This window comes from Taudactylus pleione, unplaced genomic scaffold, assembly GCF_031769625.1.
Source record: "Taudactylus pleione unplaced genomic scaffold, aTauple2 ptg001493l, whole genome shotgun sequence".
NCBI lineage: Eukaryota > Metazoa > Chordata > Amphibia > Anura > Myobatrachidae > Taudactylus > Taudactylus pleione.
This window is the reverse complement of record NW_028285891.1, coordinates 54,699-65,583: the sequence shown is the minus strand read 5'-3', so window position 1 is coordinate 65,583 and position 10,885 is coordinate 54,699. Positions and strand designations below refer to the sequence as shown.

General features: G+C 42.9%; 1 long non-coding RNA gene across 2 annotated transcripts in view; it reads right to left on the bottom strand.

The window, feature by feature from the left end:
- Positions 1-8,396: 8,396 nt before the first annotated feature.
- The window catches only part of LOC148442497 (uncharacterized), a 39,614-nt gene continuing 37,125 nt past the window's right edge, over positions 8,397-10,885 (bottom strand). Inside the window, exons 2-4 of one of the 2 annotated variants that reach the window (XR_015875799.1) lie at positions 10,691-10,871; positions 10,165-10,413; positions 8,397-10,030 (exon numbers count right to left, since the gene is read on the bottom strand). This is a non-coding gene — a long non-coding RNA (uncharacterized LOC148442497). Of the gene's footprint in view, positions 10,031-10,164; positions 10,872-10,885 lie in introns of both variants that reach the window. The other variant, XR_015875798.1, reaches the window with a different exon arrangement.

Genomic DNA, 10,885 nt, shown 5'->3' with positions numbered 1-10,885 from the left:
GGGTGTCTATCTCTCATGTACATTATGGGTGCCTATCGTGTTATGGGTGTCTATTTCTCATGTACATTATGGGTGCCTATCTCTCGTGTCCATAACCGGTATCTCTCATGTCCATTATGGGTGTCTATCTTTTGTGTCCATTATGGGTGTCTATCTCTCGTGTCCATTATGGGTGTCTATATCTTGTGTCAATTATGGGTGTCTATCTCTCGTGTCCGCTATGGGTGTCTATCTCTCGTGTCCATTATGGGTGTCTATCTTTTGTGTCCATTATGGGTGTCTATCTTTTGTGTCCATTATAGGTGTCTATCTCTCGTGTCCATTATGGGTGTCTATATCTTGTGTCAATTATGGGTGTCTATCTCTCGTGTCCGCTATGGGTGTCTATCTCTCATGTCCATTATGGGTGCCTATCCCTCGTGTCCATTATGGGTGTCTATCTTGTCCATTATGGTTATCTATCATGTCCATTATGGGTGCCTATCTCTTATGTCCACTATGGGTGTCTATCTCTCATATCCATATGGGTGCTAATCTCTCGTGACCATTATGGGTGTCTATCTCTCGTATCCATTATGGGTGTATTTCTCTCGTGTCCATTATGGGTGTCTATCGTGTCCATTATGGATGTCTATCTCTTATATCCATTATGGGTGTCTATTTCTCGTACCCATTATGGGTGTCTATCTTTCATGTCCATTATGGGTGTCTATCTCTCATGACCATTATGGGTGTCTATCTCTCATGTTATGAGTGCCTATCTCTCATGACCATTATGGGTGTCTATCTCTCGTGACTATTATGGGTTTCTATCTCTCATGTTATGTGTACCTATCTCTCATGTCCATTATGGGTGTCTATCTCTCATGTCTATTATTGGTGTCTATCTCTCATGTCCATTATGGGTGTCTATCTATAGTGTCCATTAATGGTGTCTATCTCTCGTGTCGATTATTGGTTTCTATCTCTCGTGTCCATTATGGGTGTCTATCTCTCATGTTATGAGTGCCTATCTCTCATGACCATTATGGGTGTCTATCTCTCGTGTTATGAGTGCCTATCTCTCATGACCATTATGGGTGTCTATCTCTCGTGACTATTATGGGTTTCTATCTCTCATGTTATGTGTACCTATCTCTCATGTCCATTATGGGTGCCTATCTCTTATGTCCACTATGGGTGTCTATCTCTCGTGACCATTATGGGTGTCTATCTCTCGTGTCCATTATGGGTGTCTATCGTGTCCATTATGGATGTCTGTCTCTCATATCCATTATGGGTGTCTATCTCTCGTACCCATTATGGGTGTCTATCTCTCGTACCCATTATGGGTGTCTATCTTTCATGTCCATTATGGGTGTCTATCTCTCATGACCATTATGGGTGTCTATCTCTCATGTTATGAGTGCCTATCTCTCATGACCATTATGGGTGTCTATCTCTCATGTCTATTATTGGTGTCTATCTCTCATGTCCATTACGGGTGTCTATCTATAGTGTCCATTAATGGTGTATATCTATAGTGTCCATTAATGGTGTCTATCTCTCGTGTCGATTATTGATTTCTATCTCTCGTGTCCATTATGGGTGTCTATCTCTCGTGACCATTATGGGTGTCTATCTCTCGTGACCATTATGGGTGTCTATCTGTCGTGTCCAGTTCGGGTGCCTATCTCATGTCCACTATGGGTGTCTATCTCTCATGTCCATATAGGTGCCTATCTCTCGTGTCCATTATGGGAGTCTATCTCTCGTGTCCATTTTGGCGTGTCTATCAATTGTGTGTCTATTGCTTGTTTCCTTTCCCTTTAGCTCCCCCCCCCAGAACCTTGTTGTTACTGATGGACCTGAACTATAGTCTGTGCTTCCCACTTTTTCACAGACAACCTGGCCATTATGGGGGTGTAGTAGTAACACTACTGTATGTGGGGTGGTATTGTAGTAATATTATGTCGAGTGATGTGGTAGTAATATGATGTGGGGTGGTGTGGTAGTGATACTATCTGGGGTTATGTGGTAGTAATATGATGTGGGGTGTTGTAGTGATACTATGTGGGGTGATGTGGTAGTAAATATGTGGGGTGGTGTAGTAGTAATACAATGTGGGTTGCGGTGGTAGTAATACTATGTGGGGAGGGGGTGTATAAGTAATATTATGTGGGGTGGTGTGGTAGTAATACTATGTGGGGAGGGGGTGTATAAGTAATATTATGTGGGGTGGTGTGGTAGTAATACTATGTGGGGTGGGGGTATAGGAGTAATACAATGTGGGGTGATGTGGTACTAGTACAATGTAGAGTGATGTTGTTGTAATAATATGTTGGGTGGTGTGGTAGAAATACTATGTGGGGTGATGTGGTAGTAATATAATGTGGGGTGATGTGCTAGTAATAATATGTGGGGTGGTGTGGTAGTAATACTATGTGGGTTGGTGTGGTAGTAATACGATGTGGGGTGGTGTGGTAGTTATACTATGTGGGGTGGGGGTGTGGTAGTAATACAATGTGGGGTGATGTGGTAATAATAATTTGTGTGGTGGTGTGGAAGTAATACTATGTGGGGTGGTGTGGTAGTATTATGATGTGGGGTGGTGTGGTAGTGATACTATGTGGGGTGTGGGTGTGGCAGTAATATAATGTGGGGTGATGTGGTAGTAATTTTATGTGGTGTGGGATGGTAGTAATAATATGTGTGGTGGTGTGGTAGTACTACAATGTGGGGTTATGTGGTAGTAATAATATGTGGGGTGCTGTGGTAGGTATATTATGTGGGGTGATGTGGTAGTAATACTATGTGGGGTGGTGTGGGAGTAATACAATGTGGGGTGATGTGGTAATAATACAATGTGGGGTGATGTGGTAGTAATATGTGGGGTGGTAGTAATAAAGTGTGGTGTGGTAGTAATACAATGTGGGGTGATGTGGTAGTAATAATATGTGGGGTGAGGGTGTAGGAGTAATACAATGTTGGGTGATGTGGTAGTAATGCTATGTGGTGTGGTGTGGTAGCAATACTATGTGGGGAGGGGGTATAGTTCTAATATTATGTGGGGTGGTGTGGTAGTTATACTATGTGGGGTGGGGGTGTAGGAGTAATACAATGTTGGGTGATGTGGTAGTAATACTATGTGGGTGGTATAGTAGTAATACTATGTAGTGTGGTAGTAATACTATGTGGGGTGGGGGTGTAGTAGTATTACAATGTTGGTTGATGTGGTAGTAATACTACGTGGGGTGGGGGTGTAGCAGTAATACAATGTGGGGTAATGTGGTAGTAATAATATGTGGGGTGGTGTAGTAGTAATACTATGTGGGTGGTGTAGTAGTAATACTATGTTGTGTGGTAGTAATACTATGTGGGTGGTGTAGTAGTAATACAATGTGGGGTGATGTGTTGGTAATACTATGTGGGGTGGGGTGGTAGTAATACTATGTGGGTGGTGTAGTAGTAATACCATGTGGTGTGGTAGTAATACTATGTGGGGTGGGGGTGTAGTAGTAATACAATGTGGAGTGATGTGCTGGTAACACTATGTGAGTTGGTGTGGTAGTAATACTATGTTGATGGTGTAGTAGTAATTACTATGTGGTGTGGTAGTAATACTATGTGGGGTGGGGGTGTAGTAGAAATACAATGTGGGGTGATGTGTTGGTAATACTATGTGGGTTAGTGTGGTAGTAATACTATGTGGGTGGGGGTGTAGTAGTATTACAATGGTGGTTGATGTGGTAGTAATACTATGTGGGGTGGGGGTGTAGCAGTAATACAATGTGGGGTAATGTGGTAGTAATACTATGTGGATTGGTGTGGTAGTAATACTATGTGGGTGGTGTAGTAGTAATACCATGTGGTGTGGTAGTAATACTGTGTGGGGTGGGGGTGTAGTAGTAATACAATGTGGGGTGATGTTGTAGTAATACTATATGGGGTAGGGTGGTAGTAATACTATGTGGGGAGGAGGTGTAGTAGTAATATTATGTGGGGTGATGTGGTAGTTATACTATGTGGGTGGTGTAGTAGTAATACAATGTGGGGTTGTGTGGTAGTAATACTATGTGGGTTGGGGTGTAGTAGTAATACAATGGTGGTTGATGTGGTAGTAATACTATGTGGGGAGGAGGTGTAGTAGTAATATTATGTGGGGTGATGTGGAAGTTATACTATGTGGGTGGTGTAGCAGTAATACAATGTGGGGTAATGTAGTAGTAATACTATGTGGGTTGGTGTGGTGATTATACTATGTGGGTGGTGTAGTAGTAATACCATATGGTGTGGTAGTAATACTATGTGGAGTGGGGGTGTAGTAGTAATACAATGAGGGGTAATGTGGTAGTAATACTATGTGGGGTAGGGTGGTAGTAATACTATGTGGGGAGGAGGTGTATTAGTAATATTATGTGGGGTGATATAGTAGTTATACTATGTGGGTGGTGTAGTAGTAATGCAACGTGGGGTAATGTGGTAGTAATACTATGTTGGTGGTGTATGTGTGGTGGGGGTGTAGTAGAAATACAATGTGGGGTGATGTGTTGGTAATACTATGTGGGTTGGTGTGGTAGTAATACTATGTGGTTGGTGTAGTAGTAATACAATGTGGGGTTGTGTGGTAGTAATACTATGTGGGGTGGGGTTGTAGTAGTAATACAATGTGGGATAATGTGGTAGTAATACTATGTGGGTTGGTGTTATAGTAATACTATGTGTGGTGGGGTAGTAGTAATACTGTGTGGGGTGGGGGAGTAGTATTAATACAATGTGGGGTGGGGTTGTGGTACTACTATGGGATGGGGGTGTAGTAGTAACACAATATGGGTGGGGGTGTAGTGGTAATACATTGAGGAATGGGGTGTAGTATTACTGTTTGTGAAGGGGGTGTAGTAGTACAATATGGGGTGGGGTATAGCAATACTATGTGGAGTAGGGGGTGTAGTAATACTATGTAGGATGGTGGGGTGGTAGTAATACTGTGTGGGATGGGGGTGTAGTAATTATGGTTGATGCGTAGTAATACAATGTGACGTGGGGGTGTAGTAATAAAAGTGGGATGGTGGGTGTAGCAGTAATACAATGTGAGGTGCTGTTGTAGTAATACTATGTGGGATGGTTGGTGTAGCAGTAATATAATGTGGGGTAATGTAGTAGTAATACAGTACTATGTGGGATGGGGTGTAGTAGTAATACAATGTGGGGTGGAGGATGTAGTAATACTATGTGGAATCTGGGTGTAGTAAAACAGTGTTAGGTGGAGGTGTAGTAATACTTTGTGGGATGGGGGTGTTGTAATACTATGTGGGATGGGGGTGTAGTAGTAAAACAGTGTGAGGTGGGGGGTGTAGTAATACTATGTGGGAAGGGTGGTGTAGTAATACTATGGGATGGGGGTGTAGTAGTAATACAATGTGGGGTGGAGGATGTAGTAATACTATGTGTATGGGGATGTAGTAATACAGTGTGAGGTGGGGGGTGTTGTAATACTATGTGGGAAGGGGGTGTGTATGGGGGTGAAGTAGTACTACAATGTACTACTACTATGGTATGGGGGTGAAGTAGTAATAAAATGTGGGGTGGAGTATGTAGTAATACTATGTGGGATGGGGTGTAGTAGTACTACAATGTGGGGTGGAGGATGTAGCAATACTATGTGGGATGGGGTTTAGTAGTAATACAATGTGGGGTGGAGGATGTAGTAATACTATGTGGGATGGGGTGTAGTAATACAGTGTGAGGTGGGGGGTGTTGTAATACTATGTGGGAGGGGGGGTAGTAATACTATGGGATGGGGGTGTAGTAGTAGTAAAATGTGGGGTGGAGTATGTAGTAATACTATGAGGGATGGGGTGTAATAGTAATACAATGTGGGGTGGAGGATGTAGTGATACTATGTGGGATGGGAGTGTTGTAATACAATGTGGGAGGGGGGTGTAGTAATACTATGGGATGGGGGTGTAGTAGTAATACTATGGGATGTGGGTGTAGTAGTAATACAATGTGGGGTGGAGGTTGTAGTAATAGTATGTGGGATGGGGTGTAGTAGTAATACAGTGTGAGGTGGGGGGTGTTGTAATACTACGTGGGAGGGGGGTGTAGTAATACTATGGGATGGGGGTGTAGTAGTAATAGAATGTGGGGTGGATGTAGTAATACTATGTTGGAGGAGGGGTGTAGTAATACTATGGGATGGGGGTGTAGTAGTAATACAATGTGGTGGGGGTGTAGTAATACAATATGGGGAGTGGAGGATGTAGTAATACTATGTTGGATGGGGGTGTAGTAGTAATACAGTGTGAGGTGGGGTGTTTTGTAATACTATGTTGGAGGAGGGGTGTAGTAATACTATGGGATGGGGGTGCAGTAGTAATACAATGTGGTGGGGGTGTAGTAGTAATACTATGTTGGATGGGGGTGTAGTAATACAATGTGGGGTGTTTTGTAGTACTATGTTGGAGGAGGGGTGTAGTAATACTATGGCATTGGGGTGCAGTAGTAATACAATGTGGTGGGGGTGTAGTAGTAATACTATGGGATGGGGGTGCAGTAGTAATACAATGTGGTGGGGGTGTAGTAATACAGTGTGGGGTGGAGGATGTAGTAATACTATGTTGGAGGAGGGGTGTAGTAATACTATGGGATGGGGGTGTAGTAGTAATACAATGTGGTGGGGGTGTAGTAATACAATGTGGGGTGGAGGATGTAGTAATACTATGTAGGATGGGGTGTAGTAGTAAAACAGTGTAAGGTGGGGGTGTAGTAATACTATGTGTACGTCCCAGATTCCTGCAATACAATTGGAATTGCTGTTTAGTTCTGACAGTGGTGTCTGTATAATTACCAAATAATGTTACTAAGACTAATATGCGTCTGTAAACTAGCAGCTGTCACACCTTTTTATCTCTGCAGATCTGAAGACTTGCGGGTGGGTATGTACTAATGGTCGATTTTGCTATTGGTAGCTTTTCCGTCGGTTTTGCAAATTGACCATTTACTTAAAGCAAACCTGCCAGCAGGAATCGTTAGCTTAAAATGTGTTTAAATGGTAAAAAACAGGGAACAAAATGCACCTCCGCTGCAGATTGATGGTGGGATTGGAATCCTACTGGTATCGAGTTTGGCTGTTCAATGCCAGTCAAAGACGAGTACAAGCTCACCACAGGCAAAGTACAAGCTCGCCACAGGCAAAGTACAAGCTCACCACAGGCAAAGTACAAGCTCGCCACAGGCAAAGTACAAACTCGCCACAGGCAAAGTACAAGCTCGCCACAGGCAAAGTACAAGCTCGCCACAGGCAAAGTACAAGCTCACCACAGGCAAAGTACAAGCTCGCCACAGGCAAAGTACAAACTCGCCACAGGCAAAGTACAAGCTCGCCACAGGCAAAGTACAAGCTCGCCACAGGCAAAGTACAAGCTCGCCACAGGCAAAGTACAAGCTCACCACAGGCAAAGTACAAGCTCACCACAGGCAAAGTACAAGCTCACCACAGGCAAAGTACAAACTCGCCACAGGCAAAGTACAAGCTCGCCACAGGCAAAGTACAAACTCGCCACAGGCAAAGTACAAGCTCGCCACAGGCAAAGTACAAGCTCGCCACAGGCAAAGTACAAGCTCGCCACAGGCAAAGTACAAGCTCACCACAGGCAAAGTACAAGCTCACCACAGGCAAAGTACAAGCTCACCACAGGCAAAGTACAAACTCGCCACAGGCAAAGTACAAGCTCGCCACAGGCAAAGTACAAGCTCGCCACAGGCAAAGTACAAGCTCGCCACAGGCAAAGTACAAGCTCCCCACAGGCAAAGTACAAGCTCCCCACAGGCAAAGTACAAGCTCGCCACAGGCAAAGTACAAGCTCCCCACAGGCAAAGTACAAGCTCCCCACAGGCAAAGTACAAGCTCGCCACAGGCAAAGTACAAGCTCCCCACAGGCAAAGTACAAGCTCGCCACAGGCAAAGTACAAACTCGCCACAGGCAAAGTACAAGCTCGCCACAGGCAAAGTACAAACTCGCCACAGGCAAAGTACAAGCTTGCCACAAATTGTTATTTGGCAATTATCTCACAACATTCTTTAACACCCTTTCTTTACTGACTGACCAAGAAGGTGTGGGCCACAATACAGCAAGGAGGCACAGTGGTTAGCATTGCTACCTCCCATTTTACAACACCAAGGTTTGCCCCATATAGAGCCTGTGCATTTTAAAAACCTACAATATTGTCACTTCCGTGTGAGATGTGGTGTTGGGGCGGATGTGCGTTTCAAAGATGCTGCCCTACTGTACAAGCCTAGGCTCTACTGTAATTACAGCTCCTGTACAGTACTACTGAATACTGTATTGTGGGAGGGCAGGAATCTCCCAAGCCGCACTACAAAATCACACACTTTTGACATTTTATTTGAACACTTTTATTAAATAATCAGCATTAGGAAGTACAATCAGCACTGCAAACATACAATGTACAGTATTTTTTTTTAGAATGTATACAGTAACCAGAAAATACAATAAAAGATACATAGCTGTAGATCGGCCATTTCTTTCTACTATTACAGCCATGACCTTATACAAAGGATCAGTATAATGATTGCACTGCTCCTTTATTAGGACAGCATCAATATGAAATCTATCAGCTGTTATTCAATCTTTGGCTTCACCTCAAATATTAACTTTTTCAATGGGCCCAGACTAACTCGATTTGATTCATGTCCGGTGACCTGAAATAAGCCAGAAACATAACTTTAATTAAAACATAAAAACATAAATAATACATTCTGTAATCAATGGATCTGTACTGAACTGTAACATTTGAGGCTGGTTTCAATTAGTTGCGTTAAGCCCCGTCTTTGCGATCGCACAATTCAGTTATTGCACGTGCGATAATGGCATAGACTGAAACTGGCGATAAGTTTTCACCATCTCAGAGCAGGTGAAAAAAAAAAGCAAGATCTCTATCTTTGCCTAGAAAATGTGGGGATTTGTTTCAGAAACATTTGGACACCCCCCCCCTTCCCTAAAAAGTTGTGTTCAATTAGCTTCATTTGTGCAAAAATGACATGTCAATTTAGTTGAAAACAATTAAAGTTGTGGAAAATGGGTTTAAAGTAGAGGGTCTGGTATTTTGGGGGCTGTAAACATTGCAGGTGGCTACAGCAGGTGTATTTTAAACATTTTTTAAAAGTGCACTTTATAGACACAAAAATATACTAGCACCCAGTTTAATGCACCCTCAATTTACGTCCAGCAGTTATTTTCTAAAAAAAAGAAAATATAGCTTTTTATAATTTTTCAGCACTTATGCAAATACGTTGATAACAGCCAAATACTTTTTTTATGGCCTTTAATACATTTCTATATTGATTTCCGATGTCAGTTATCCCTTTTTTTGGGGAGTACAGACTGATTTTCCAAAATGTGGACACATTTTTGCCTGTTTCGCAATGAAAAATTATCGCACGTATGCGTTTTCGCCAGTTGCACAACAGGATTTGGCGAAAAATGGGAGCGCGCTTTGCCGGAATAGGCGATAATATCACGCAAAAATGGGCGATATGTGCGATATCACTAGCAATATAGTATCAGTTTATCATGGCTAATTGAATCCGGCCCTTAGTTTGTTACAGTACAGTACATAATATCCTGTAATCAGGGACAGACTGGGGCTGCTAATTATCCTTGGCAGTCCCCCTATGCGTGCGCCCGCAAAAGGGACGTGGTTAAGTCTCAAGGGGTCTGGCCTCATGGCATGCCCCTGTCTTTTAGTGTCCCAGCCAAGCAGAGCGCTGGGAGGCGGAGCTGCTTGGCCAACATTTAACACCAAGTCGGCCCATCTGCCAGGTGTGCAGTCTGGCCCTGGCTGGAAAACAATCACTCAGGTGCTGTGTGTTGCCAATTGATGTCTTTCTCTTCCATGAATTTGCCTTGCGCAGAGTGTTTTGGATCATTATCCTGGAACAACCTGTGGCCAGATGAACCGTAGTCTCATATGGCACCAAAGCTTTAATTTACTATCCTGTCTTGAAAGAAGGTCTTTCCCATAAATCCTGCAAAGATACATGCATAAGAAATTGTGGTTATTAATTATGAAGTACAATAGTGTACTGTACATCATGATTAGTGTGTTGTAGGATCATGCAAGTTGTAAAACAAATATAAACATACCTATATTATACAGTACCTTCAAAAATGAACAGTTGTCCTACACCCAAATGTGAGATGGCTCCCCATACCCAGGCTTTCAGTGGCTTTGGACGTGCTTTTATTGAAACATGGGCGCAATTTTGCGGAATGACATTCTGGAGAACCTCTCAAGTGCAGCTGAAGATTCATCTGTAAAAAATGACATTGTCTCCGGCCGCAATCCACTGACGTGCCTGTTCCACTTTCCTTTCCTTATTCACATCCCTTATCATGGGATGTGTCCTGTCTAATAAAAACAATGTTACATTACTGTACAGCATATATTAGAAAATACGTGTGATTTGCGCAGAGGTACTGTACGCTTAATTCATCCACAATTACCTTGACTCTCCTACAGTATGGCACAATGAAATTTAGAATTACAGTAAGAAGAAATCGTAATACAGTACTGTCTACAGTATACTGTGCAGTAATAATGGGCACTATGGCAGAGAACAGTACTGTATAGGCAAATTGCCTACAGTATTAACTAACTTCAAGCAAAGTTTCTGTAAAGTAAGTACATTTGGAAGGAGTTTTAATTCTGACCAGCACCCCCTGAAACACATAATAGTGCACAGTCTGTAAACTGTCTTCACCACCACTCTCAGCCATGCCTGGATCTCTCGGGTCGTCTTTCTTCATGTTACCAATTATCTTGCTCGTAGAATTGCAAATTTTTTGTGTCATGTTGTTCAGAGGAAACTGTGGAGACACCA